The sequence below is a fragment of the Cibotium barometz genome, chromosome 10 (assembly GCF_041138505.1).
Source record: "Cibotium barometz isolate CiBa-2024 chromosome 10, ASM4113850v1, whole genome shotgun sequence".
Taxonomy (NCBI): Eukaryota; Viridiplantae; Streptophyta; class Polypodiopsida; order Cyatheales; family Cibotiaceae; genus Cibotium; species Cibotium barometz.
In genome coordinates, this window is record NC_141055.1 from 52,964,409 (window position 1) to 52,978,003 (window position 13,595).

Here is a 13,595-nt window from a genome sequence, read left to right on the forward strand (position 1 = left end):
GTCCAATTGGATGTCAATTGGTACCAATTGAGCCCAATTGATCAATTGACATCCAATTAGACTTAATTGATATCAATTTGACTCAATTAAGTATTAATTGATATCAATTAGACTTAATTGGGTGTTAATTGATGTTAATTGAGTCTAATCGAACTCAATTGATATCAATTGGGTGCCAATTGAGTGCAATTAATATCAATTAAGCTCAATTCGGCTCAATTGACATCAATTGGGTGTCAATTGACTACGATTGATGTCAATTGAGCTCAATTGACATCAATTGGGTGTTAATTGATGTCAATTGAGTCCAATTAACATCAATTGGATGTCAATTGAGCCCAATTGACATCAAATTGGGTGTGAATTGAACTGGATTGGACTCAATTGACATCAATTAGGTGTGAATTGATGTCAATTAAGCCCAATTGGATGCAATTGATATCAATTGGGTGTCACTTGGACTCAATTGGCACCCAATTGATGTCAATTGAGTCCAATTGGATGTCAATTGATATCAGTTGAGTCGAATTGATTAATTGACACCCAATTATACTTAATTGATATCAATTTGACTCAATTGGGTATTAGTTGATGTCAATTGGACTCAATTGGGTGTTAATTGATATTAATTGAGGACTCAATTGACATCAATTGGGTACCAATTGAGTGCAATTGGTGTCAATTCGGCTCAATTGGCATCAATTGGATATCAATTGACTAGGATTGATGTCAATTGAGCTCAATTGACATCAATTGGGTGTTAATCGATGTCAATTGAGTCCAATTAAGCCCAGTTGTGTCCAATTGGGTGTCAATTGATTGAATCCAATTAAGTCCAATTAAGCCCAATTGAGTCCAATGGGGTGTCAATTGATGTCAATTGAGCCCAATCGATCAATTGATACCCAATTAGACTTAATTGATACCAATTGGACTCAATTGGATATTAATTGATGTTAATTAGACTCAATTGGAAGTATAATAAGATCTAATTGATGGTAATCGAGCTTAAGGTGATAAATTTAGAGATAACTTTTTTTGTACAAAGAATTTTGAACTTTTGACATCATAAATGAGTCCAGAAGGCCCAAAAATGGTAGGAATGACTGTGAACATGAATATATTTTGACCATTTTTTTTACCTTTTTTTCCGCCGAAAAAATGGATTTTCCCGGCGGGCCCGCCGGGAAAACAAAAAGCCCGGCGGGCTTCGGCAGGTTACCAGGTCACTGGTAACCTGCTATTTTGAGAACATGAAAACATGTGAACATGTGAATAACATGTTCACAAGTGTTATTAACAAAAAAAATCTTGTAATCACGTGAATATAAAATCCCTGTCTTAGAGGGACACACACACACAGAGCATCTTGCTCATGGAGATATTGTGCATGGGTCGAATCATACTCGTACATATATTGATATGGTGGATCATGCCTTCGACTTTTTGAGTGGTGATACATGTGACGGTGGCATGAATTCACATTTAACTCTACATGAGGCCGACCTTGAGATATGTTCTTTTGGCTCCTACAGATGTCGACACGATCCTATGTTCTTTGGAGCCAGGACATTTTCCTTCGGATGTATACTTTGCCATTTGAGGAGCAAAGTTTTTGGATATGTGGCTTGACATTCAGATGCATCTATGACATATTCCAGTCATGGCCTACACAATTATTCCTTTGTGCCAAGACCATTTGACATTCTGGCCAAGAGTTTCGAGCTTCTTTTGGAAGATACCTTTCGTACCAAATTCACATTATGGTGATAAGGATGGGCTTACAAGTTTTCCTTTTGTCCTTAGAGCTACTATCTTTGTGGAGTCAAGCTTTCCTTTTGACCCAAGAGCTACTATCATTTCAACTTTGATGGTTCGGGATGTATATCATACATATCCCTTTGATCCTGGAGGATACTCGACTGGTTTCGTCATCGACAGTGGTTCCTTATCCTCTCCACTTGCACCAAATTATCATGGGATGATTGCCTTGGATTTTGCATGCCTCAGATTTCCTTTCAATCCAAGTGATTGCATAGATAGTCTCATCATACGACAAGAGTCTTTTATTCTTTCCATTTGACCCAAGGGGTCATATGATTCATGTATGGGTCTTCCACTACATCAACATTCAGTCATGCATGTGATTTTTAGCTTTTGTACATAGCCACTATATATGTCTTTTTTTTTGCATGACCACCCTTCGATTTCGAGGAAGAAATCATTATCGGAGGGGATGGTTTGTAATGAAGTATGCATATGGGAAATGGGGTCTATGCACTTGGTCTTAGGGACATTTACATGTGTACTTTTGGGGGCCTTGGGCTATATTAGGCGTAGGGCTCATGGGCATGGTACCCTTTTGATGATATTCACTCTATAGACATTCATGTCTTCTTGGTGCTCTTGCCCAATCTTTCATGGCCTTTCTTGGCTATTACCCTAGGATGGTGACCAATACCTATGTTGTCACTCCATGCTTTGAGTGGCCAATCCTAACCTCTTGCAATGTCTTGTTTATGTTAAACTTTTATCATTAAGTTAATCTCTCTCATTATACTCATTATGTCTTGTTTATGTTAAACTTTTATCATTAAGCTAATCTCTCATCATCATTAGCATGTCACTAGCACCTAAACCATGAGCTTCCTTATCTACTTTGAGTCTCCATGATTCTAGCAAATATTTAGACTTTCGATACCTCGGAGCCTTAGAGTAGTAACATTGAATATTGCCTCCAAGTATTCCCCTTGGTCTACCTCACCCGTATGGGAGATATAGTGTGGGCCAATGCTTATTGGATTAATAGGAGTCATTTGCTACACTAGAATTGCTGGTTGTGCCAATTAATATAGTGGTGGGCAAATGCTTATTATATTAATAGGAGTCAATTGCCACCTCACCGATATGGATGATATAATGGTGGGCCAATGCTTATTAGATTAATAGGAGTCAATTGCTACCTCATCCATATGGATGATATAATGGTGGGCCAATGCTTATTGGATTAATAGGAGTCACTTGCTACACTAGAATTTCTAGCTATGCCGACTCTGCAACTTTCTATGGGATGATGAACTCAACTATTATATTGATAAGCCTTGGTAACATGACTTGTGGTGTGCTCATTCTGCTAGTCAGGGTGTGGACCGCTTCTACCCCCCACTACTTAGTTTTGAAGGGTCCATGCCACTTCCACAACCCATGGAGTCCTAGCATGAAGAACTACTACATCGCCTATTAAAGTTCATGCCACCTTGACATATTGCCTACTAATCAGGGCTACAGAAAGCTTCCCACCACTTAGTGTGAAAACTAGTTAATTGTATATATGTTTTTTTTTACAATAAGCAATGGACAATAATTCCCTTGAAATAGTTTACTTGTGAGCTCTCCTCTTCCCTCTTCTTACTTCCTTGTATGCTATTAGATTCATATATGCTAGATGGATGCTTGTCTAAATAGATTTGTTTGTACGTTTTCTGCTAGCATTAGCTTCCTCTTCATCCCTTGGCTTCTGTCAGAGAGAACCATCACGAAGGACTATCTCTTTTTGCCTCCATCTAGGCATAGAGAGCTCTACATTCACCCCTTTGTCAAAAGATCATTCCGATGTAACAATGGAGTGAGGATGTGATGGATGAGATAGCACACCCACATAGGGAAGATTTTCATTTGCGGACCTAAGGCAAGACCCAACAACACATGCTTTAGCAAGGCTAAGGTAAGTCAGCTCTTGACTTGAACACCATACATGTGATCCTTTGATTTCATTGCAATGTAAATCAATTCTTCTCCAATCCACATGGAGTGATACCTAATCTTCTTACTCCTCTATTTTACCAATAGCCCTTGAGGTAGTGGAATTCATAAAAACTTTCTCCATTGGCCCCTTCTTCCTCCTCGATTTTACCAATTACCTTGTGGTAGTGGAATTCATAAAAACTCTCTCCATTAGTCCCTTCTTCCTCCTCTTTTCAAGGGTATTCCTCACAACAAGCTAGATTCTATAAACTTGAAATGTATCTGATAGATATACTAGGGATATTGAGGCCACTTTAAGTTTTTAATAAATATTCCATGTTATAGCATTCCAATCACCATTGTAATGATTATTGCATCACCATTACATCATTAATCCTTTCATTAGAACCACTTTTTACCTTTTCACCACCAAAAGATCTCGTGTGCCTCTTACCAAGACTTACAAGACAACAAATATATCTCCAAATGCACCAAAATCATATGCATCTTCATCCAATGTTTACAAGAAACACATACCAACGCCATGGGGATTTTACCATAATGCATTGAGATTCCATTTATAACATGAAAACACTTACTTCTCGTAATATTTACACCATTATTTACAAGATTATTGCAATTAGATGATATTCCATACATGTAATGATCAATAATTATAAAATTCCTTTGCTTATGTAATCCTAGAGTTATGATCATACCCTTGTATGCACCATAGCCATGTATACTTGTAAGAAATGATGAAAAACCCTCATAAATGCTTCAAGAAAATTATTGCAAAGCTGTCAAGGAAAGCATGAGAGATGTCCAAAATGGCTTTAAGAAAGCCTCATGCACAAAAAAAAAAGTTTCCTTTGATGACAGAAACATGAAGTTGCTAATCCATAGTATTACTTATATAGTATTAAAACCTTGGTCACCTCAGTCATTATTCCCATACTTAGATCTATCAATTGCCATACTGAAACTGTACATGTTAGTTTGTATCTTTTCCAATTATCTTATAGCGCAAGGCACAAGCTCACAATGTAGTAATGGAAAATTATGAGCACATTTGTTAGAGAGAGCTTTTATAATAATATAGAGATATATTATGCCATGACTGTTTATCTTGTAAATGCCTGATATGTACTTATACTAGGATGTTTATATTATCAATTGATCGCAATACATAAACATGTTGAATTGTATGTATTAGTTATCTAGCCAACACTTTTAGTGATTCTACTACGCTCGATTCTCCTTTTTTTTTGGGGTTTTATCTTAGAATGTTGTTTCATTATCATGGATTTATAGTTGGTTGAGGGATTACCTCTCCCAACCAAGCAAGTGTGAGAAAGAAGAGATGAGAGAAGAGACAATGTACTCAAGAACTCATCAATGAACCACTAGCCAACTTGATTAGAAATGAACTACAATGCCTCATATATATAGGCACAAGATGAACGGATCTCTAGAAAAGTTCCTCCACCCTTTCCTCCACCCAGAAATGTGTAAATAGGAAAAAATGGAAATGAATGCTATAAATCCCAAAAATGCCTAGAGGCTAAAGAGTGTGCCACTAGCGTGACACCTATCCAACACCTCCTCTTCAGGTCCAGATGGGAGGACCAACGCCAACGCACTGAAGAAGATAATCCAACGTAGGTCGAGGAAGAGGCCTAGTAAACAAATCAGCAACATTATCTTTGGTAGGACAATACTCAAGCTGAATGCGACCTTCAGAAATCCAATCACGAACAAAATGAAAATGAACATCAATGTGCTTGGATCGTCCTCAAATAATTGGATTTTTGGCTAAAGCAATAGCACTGTGTGAATCTAAGTAGATGAGTGTCGGAGTAGATGAACATCCAAGGTGATTCAGAATTTGCTGAAGCCAAAATGCTTCAGAAGTGGCATCAAGATATGACTTGTACTCTGCTTCTGTCGATGAAGAAGAAGTAATTCGTTGCTTTTGACATTTCCAAGAAACAAGTCCTTTACCAAACAAGCATAAAACAATAGCCTGACATGGAACGCCTAGTATCAATACACCTTGCCCAATCAGAATCTGAGTAACCAATAAGTGTATCTCCACCTGCATAAGAAATGCCATACTCAAGAGTTCCATGAAGATATCAAAGAACCCTCAAAGCTGCGTGCCAATGAGATCGACGAGGATGTGAAGAGAATTGGCTGAGAATACTCATAGCATAGGAGAGATCTAGCCGAGTGTTAGCCAAATAAAGTAAAGAACCAATAAGTTGGCGATACTCTGTAGAATCAACCTCAGGGGAATCATCATCTTTGGATAATTTTGAATTAGGATCCATGGGACAAGTGAGTGATGCTCCCATCATCTGCATCATGTAGCTCTTCATGATGCAACCTATGGTCAAGAACCACTTACCTTTCAATATCCTTAGGTTACCAAGCTGCTATATAGGCTGGTCTTATCTATCCAGTAGATAATGCTGAGTGGGTGTCTCCCATTGCTCCCATTGTAATTGTTCCTAAAAAGGGGAATAAATGGAGAATATGTGTAGACTATAAACCATTGAATCCAACTACCAAGAGACATCACTACCCTCTTTCCTTTCAAGATGAGATTGTGGATCCGGTAGTAGTAGGGCATGAAAGGTACTTAGTATGTGATGATACGGCATGAAAGGTACTTAGTATGTGATGAATTTAGTGGATACTATCAAATAAGCATATCTCCTGAGTACCAGAAGAAGACTAGTTTTATTACTCCATGGGGAGTGTTCTGTTATAGGGTGATGCCTTTTGGTTTGTAAATGAGAGTTGGGTTGACAAGATCCTTGCACCATACTTGGGGACTTTTGTGAGAATATTCATGGATGATTTTTGTGTATCTAGTGATAGGTTGTTGCATGTGGAGAAACTTGATATTGTCTTTAAGCATCTGGTTGATGATGGAGCTCAATTGAATCCATCCAAATATAAAGTAGCAAGGGCCGGAGTTGTGCTACTAGGACATGAAATAAGTGAGAATGGAATAGCACCAGGCCCATCAAAGGTGGAGAGTCTGCTACAGATGGAAAGCCCGACAAAACTAAAGATTTGATGAGCTTTGTACAAAAACTCATATATCTATTTAGGTCTTTCTGCCTACTGGCTAAGTTTGTTTATCCTTTGCAAAAGGCACGTCAGCAAGACCCTTTCAAATGGAGCCAGATTGAAGAAGATGCATTTGAGAGCCTTAAGGACAAGCTATCTACTCTACCAAAAATAATGCTCCCTAATTGGAGTCAACCGTTTTATCTTAGTCTTAGTGTTGGGAAGCATGCAATAGGGGAAGTATTGATGCAGAAAGGGTCCAAGCAATCATATATGAGGCTAGTTTTTTACATCAATAGGGCAAAGGGACAAGATGAGAAATCCTGGCATGGGGTTGAACTACTAGTCTGGATACTTGTATATGCAACCAAGAGATTGAAGTCCTATCTGATTTATAGGCCTTTTATTGTGCTGACTTCCTGAAACCTTCTCCCACATGTAATGAAGTATTATGGAGATAATCCAAAAGTTCAGAAGTGGATCATGACACTACAGGAATTTGATATGAGTTTTATTAAGGAGAGGATAGTGTGAGAGCCCATATGGCTGGCATGTTAACCTACAAAGAGGTGCAGCCCAAGGATGGTTAGTCATCTCTACACCACAAATGTCTACCTCTCTAGTTCTAACAAACTTTGGTCCACTAGCTCTAACTCCCCATCTGTCTCAGATGAACCTGTGGAATAGTCTTCATAGCTACCAATGTTGAATCATCTTCCCTCTTTGTCTCCAAAATTTTACCTGTTTTCAGATTATACCTTATCCTTTTACCCTTGGTTCTGTCAACAAAAAGGTCTATACACCCCTTGTAGGTAGTCTTTATTCGACCTTATAGCATAGCTACTTCCGTGTCTACTTTGCAAATCTGTAGCACTTCTCTTTACTGCCTTTGCATCTCATGTGCTCCTTCTCAAGAAGCTACTCTCTAAGTCAACTCTGAAGAATGAGTTTCGTGTTTGCTGCACCCCACTTTGTTTTTCTTTGAGACTTGGTTGTGCTAGGTCTTTACTTGCTCGGCACCCAAGTATTCCTCCACATATGCAGCTGCTTCTAGCCGCAACTCTTTGCCTCTCCATGAAGGTATTGGCAATGATGGCTCTTTGCCTCTCTCCTATGCTAATCCTTCAATACATGTGCAAACCTCCATGATGAGGTTATCTCAGTCATTGACATAGCCATTATGAGCTTTATTTCAAGCTCCACTACAAGCATGCCTTCTTGCATATCCATTGTGAAAGACCAACTGCTTCCACTGCTTTTTTCCATCATCTATGAGAAAAACAAATTAGCAACACCCTTATTGATGAGCTCCAAAATGAGCTGCAATCAACCCATTAGTGCTTGCCTCTTCCTTGTACAAGCTTGCACGTCTTATGCTCTTTACCTAAGTGCAAAGAACTATGGGATCCTCTCATCCCATAAATCAGCAACCCTTCTCATGAGCAATCTCTCATGATCAAACCAAAAATTAATGAGGTAAAAATCACCAAAATATCTTCACAAATCTCCTTGACAGCTTCCTTGTTGACATCAAAGACTCCATAGCCTTCATACTTGTTGAGATCTCCTTTTTTCAGCTTCAATGGCAATTTCAAGACTTCCTCCAATCACCAACATAATCTCTCTCCAAATGCAATACTAAAATGACAATGAGTGTGATAAATTTTTTCATAATAAAATAAAAATAATACTTAATCAAATAAACACATGACTAAGAAAACTATACATAAATATTCACCATGACCAAGAGACCACCCAAGCTTTGATGCCATGTTAACAATCCTAATATAGGATTGATCATGGTGATGGTCACAAGATTAAGCATAAGATTAAGGTGGGTTACACCACGCTAAAAACTCCATGACTAGAGAGAGAGATTGCAAAATCAACACATGTTCTCTATTGCATTCACAATGAACCATACAATGATATAGGCCTTCTAGCCTTATCCTACTTTACACATCATCATTTATGTCGCACTCCCTTTTCCACTCTTTTGGTCAACACTCACACGCCATACAATATTACATGTGGCATTCTTATCTTACCACAATATCTTGCACCTCTAGGGTGCTTTTCCACATACACACAACCTCCACACAACACCGTGATTATATCTTGAGCAACATCCCCTCTTAATCGAGATGTTCCATGGCTCATCCATAACACCAATGTAACATTGCCAAATGCAATGCATCTCTCAATAATAAAGTATATGAAGCATGCCATCTTGGTAAGCATGCCAAACATCCTTTACCACAAGCCAAGAATGTCAGTGCAAGGCCATTAGATGTCATACATTCAGATGTATGGAGACCGACCAAAATTGCAACAAGTGTAGGCTACATGTATTATGTTACATTCATTCATGATTACACTAGAAAAGTATGGGTTTTTTTCATAAAGAAGAAAAGTGAGGTGTTTTTTCACTTTTTAGGTATTATGTTACATTCATTAATGATCACACTAGAAAAGTATGGGTTTATTTCATAAAGAACAAAGTGAGGTGTTTGCTCACTTTCAAAGATTTAATGTCTTGATCAAGAACAAAAAAGGCATACAAATAAAATACCTAAGATCAAATAGTGGGGGAGAGTGTTTCTCTAATAGTTTACATGCAGGTATGATCCATAATAGAATGGTGTTGTAAAAAGAAAAAATAGACACATTGCAGAAGTAGACATGCCTTGATGTATGAAAAGAATATGCCATACTAGTTTTGGGCAGAAGCAGTAGTAACTACTAGGTACATTATAAACAAAACCCCCACTGTATCTATTCATGGTGTGAGAGGTGCCCAAAGCTCAAAACAAATATGGAGTGTGAAAAAATATAGCAAATAAATGATGATGTGTAATGAATCCTAGGTGGCAAGGACAACGTGGTTGCGGGAAGGATAAGAGAAGGTGTTAAAAAACCAAAATAGAAGGTGTATGGAGGAGAAAGGGAGCGGGCGCGCAAATGTTTTAGAAAGACGGTGAGACAGCGAGATGAGGAAAAAAGGGAGAAATCAAATATTTTACACAAGGAGTCAAGGAGACAAGGAAGAGGAGAGGAGCAACGAGAAGTGCAAGAGTGAGTGAAGTGGGAGAAGTACCTATAGTGAAGCAAGCTAGATGTAGAAATAAGATCCGCAGTTTTCAAAGGGAGAAGAAGAGGTGTTTAGAGCAATTGAAGTGAATTTTGGTAAATCAAAGTGGAGAAGGCATTAAGATCTAGAGAATCAATCAAAAGAGGTGTTCCCAGTGGTTTATGTGAGGCTTCTCTGTTAGAGACGTGACTTAATCCAAAAATCATGTTCAATTGTTGTTGTAGTAGATCAGCTATGTGCTAAGTTGAGTTTGTCCAAAGAAGGCCTGCAGTCTATCATAGAATATTCACTGCAGTTTGAATAGTAACTAGAGTCTATAAGTGGAGAATCCCCAAGTTTTCAATGTGTTTTTTCTAATAAGTTTGAACCCATTGTCTCAGGGATGTTGAGACAGTCTATTTTCGTTTCATGAAGAGAGTGGAGAGTTTAAAGCTTGTATTAGTGCCATGATTGGTGACAATCTGTGTTATGAAACCTAGTTTGAGTGATTCGGATAGTTTTATATTAGATTTACTAACTATGTTTGTGTGTCTAATGATCTGAGAGTCTATGCTAACACTTTGTTGAATCGGTCATCCTTTGTGTAGAGGATTTGGAGTCAGCTGGGGCAAATCTAGTGTTAGTTGATGTCATCTAAGAGTCTAAGATGAACAGCTAAGAAGTAAGAGTAATAGATTTGGGTTGAAGTAAGAGTAATAGATTTGGGTTGAAGGAAGGTTTTGAGTTAGGTTTGATGGTCAGCAATCTGATAGGTGTCAGCTGTAAGGCTGATTAGGTTTGTGAGCTCTGGGTCATCCGAGAGGTGTACAATCAGTTGAGTTTCTCTAGAGCTAAGATCTTGTGTGGTTTGAGTGTCTAGAGAGAATAGAGGTCTCAAAGTAGAGGTGGTCGGATACAGGTGTATTAGCAGGTCAGTAATCAGCAATCAAGCTATTAGCCGTCTCAGGTGTCAGCAGGCTGGGTGAGATTTGAATTTGGAGCGGAACCACACTCTCACCAAAAATTTTCCCAGTGGAGAAAAAATTTGGAGGATTCGGGAGGACCGTTGCATGAACGACGCCTTGCCGCTGTGAGCGAACCAGGTGTCGTCCATGCTCTCTGTCGTTGCATGCTAAACCCTCAACACTTTTGCCCTGTTTCTTCCGTCAGTCGGCCTGCTGTGCATCCCGTCGCTTCTCCTCCTCCCCCCGAGGGGGGGGAACTCTGTTCCAGGATGTCGCTCCAGGATTTAGTTCTTGCTGGTGCCTCTTCATCTGCGCATTCCACTCGTGAAGCTGCTGCTCTACCATCTCTGGTCCTACATCAGGTGCCATCAAGGCCTCCGGGTGGCTCTCTCACCACACTAAAGGCTTCTTCTCCTTTCACTCGTCAGCACAAAGGTCCGGGAGGCCTGGTTGAAGCGGAAGGAATGCGGGGATCCCTGCTCGACGGCCCCCCACAGGGCCATGCTGGCCATGTGCGATCGACTCCCCCTACGTCTTTTGCGGAAGCTGTGCGACAGCCTTCATCAGGTCATGTTGTTCCATCTCTACCCTTTAAAGCTGTTGATAATACAGTGATTAATCTGTCACTCACAGAACCCTGCCTTCGAGGAAAAAACTGGTGATTATGATGTTGACAACGATGGTGCTGTAATCTGCGATGATGAGGAATTGGCAGCATGGCAAGACCATCTGGCTTCCCACGCCCTGATTGGTCTCTGTCATGGTGCAAGACCGCCTGTAGACACCCTGAAATTCTGGATTAGATCTAATTGGGATCAAAAGGGCATCAAAGTAGCCTCTGTCCAGCATCTGCCTAATTCGTACTATATGTTCCTATTTGAAGATAAGGTAAGCGCCTCTTCTGTTATCAACAGCGGGCAGTGGATTATCAGGAATACCCCCATTTCTTTTTTTAGATGGTATGATTCATTTGACCCTAAAGGACCCAAACCCACTAAAATCCCCGTCTGGGTGGAATTTACAGATATGCCAACCAAGTTTTCTATATGGGCTAAAAGGATAGGGGGTGCTGTAGGTAAGGTTCTAGGTCAAAAACCTTTTCAAGTCGTTAACCCCCAATGGGCTCACCAAATGCTCATTGAGGTTGACACCGCCAAACCCCTCAAAGAGAAAGTTCCCCTGAAAAACAGAGAGGGTCAGATTATCTACGAGCAAACTCTGACCTACAAGAACCTCCCGAACGCCTGTTTCAATTGCAACAAACAAGGGCATCTTATTAGAGATTGCCCCGACCTCCATCAATCAGCCTCTAATGATAAAACCCCAGCTAAAGAAGAGGCTTTTGTCCAGCCTCAGCGAAAACATGTGTCCAAGACTAAAAACAGTAAACCTAATTGGCATATCCCAGCCAATAGATATGCCCCCCTCTTAGCCGAGGTACAGGACGGTCTAGAAGTCCAGTTTCAGGCCAAAGAGGCTGGCAGCCCAGCCCTTACAGTGGCAGATCAACCATCCCCGGGAAGGGTCCCCAACAAGGACCGTGTCTTCGTTAGTCAAGACCTTGATTCACCTATGGAATCAGAAGACAAAACGCAGCGTATGGATGAAGTTTTTAAAGCCCAACTGGACGAAGAAGATGCTTCTTTGATGAAGAGGATGTCCCTCTCACCAATGAAACAACATGATGAGGAGGACTTCTCTCCCCTTCTTATGGGGTCTAAAATGAAGAGGAAAAAAGAAAAAAGCCAAGATGTCCTAAGAACCTCCGTATCTGCGGGGAAACCATCAAAAACGAGTAAAAAATGAATTCTCTGAACCTTCTCTCGTTTAACTGTAAAGGGCTAACAAACCCGGAGAGGGCTGTAGCCATTAATATGTGGTTAAGGGACTCAACTTTTGACTTCGACCTTATCAGTCTTCAAGAGCTCAAAATAGGGGGTCCTCAACTTCAGATGAACCTTCTAAAAATCTCTAGGAATTCTCGGTGGTTTTCTACCAATCATCCCTCTGGGAAAGGTGGGACTGCGATTGGCATTCACATGAAATGGGAACACGCCATTTTAGATTCTTGGTCGGATGTTAATCACTCTTGGACCGCTGTTAGGATGGGCAACCCTTTCAATTTCACTCTGGTTTCGGTGTATGCCCCCTGCCTGGCTAGCTTGAGAGCTTCTACCTGGCAGTCTATCACTCAGATTGTGGGACCCATCTTTCTCATTGGTGACTTTAATATGGTGGAGGCTCAGGTTGATAGAAGTAGACTTCTGGGCAGTACCATCAGTGGTTATGAAAAGGTTAAATGGGATGGGTTAAAGGAGGAGAAAGACCTCTCTGACCTTTCTTCGAAAATTGGGTTCTCTTGGTCTAACAATAAAAAAGGCTCCTATCACAGAGCTGCCAGATTGGACAGACTGTATGCCTCGGGAAGTTTGATTGATATGTTCCTTAAAACCAAAGTTACCACGGACCCCTCCCTAACCATCTCAGATCACATCCCTCTTATCTGCAACCTGTCATTAGGCCAGGCCAAAGGTAGGGCTGGATGGCCCCACCTTGACCCCTCTCTCTTCAGTCTCCCTTGTATCCAACAGATGATCAAAGCCTCCATTGCTGAGGCCTTCAATCAATTCGTCTCCCCATCCAAGGGATGGGAAAGCCTGGTGAATAAGGTTCATTCTATCTGCAAGGAGTATAAGCTGCAAGTCTCTACGATTCGTCTGAATCGAAGAATTCAA